Raw genomic sequence first — 200 nt, 5'->3', positions numbered from 1 at the left:
GCGCTGGCATCTTCTTCACTATGGTGCAGAGCAACACGTAAAAAAAAAAAAGCAGCAAGTTGTGGAGCTGGCATGGGCATCGGAGCAGGGGGGCATCGGGGAAAAGCACGAATTGATGGCTGCTATCTATTGCGCAATCGTGCCCAGCCTGCCGGCCAACTCCGAGGAACAGAAAGCTGATTCATGGATCGCCGGTGGCT

Source organism: Nanorana parkeri, unplaced genomic scaffold (assembly GCF_000935625.1).
Source record: "Nanorana parkeri isolate BGI_ZX_2015 unplaced genomic scaffold, ASM93562v1 scaffold133, whole genome shotgun sequence".
In the NCBI taxonomy this organism is placed as follows: Eukaryota; Metazoa; Chordata; class Amphibia; order Anura; family Dicroglossidae; genus Nanorana; species Nanorana parkeri.
The sequence above is the reverse complement of the archived record's forward strand: the minus strand, read 5'-3'. Positions refer to the sequence as shown.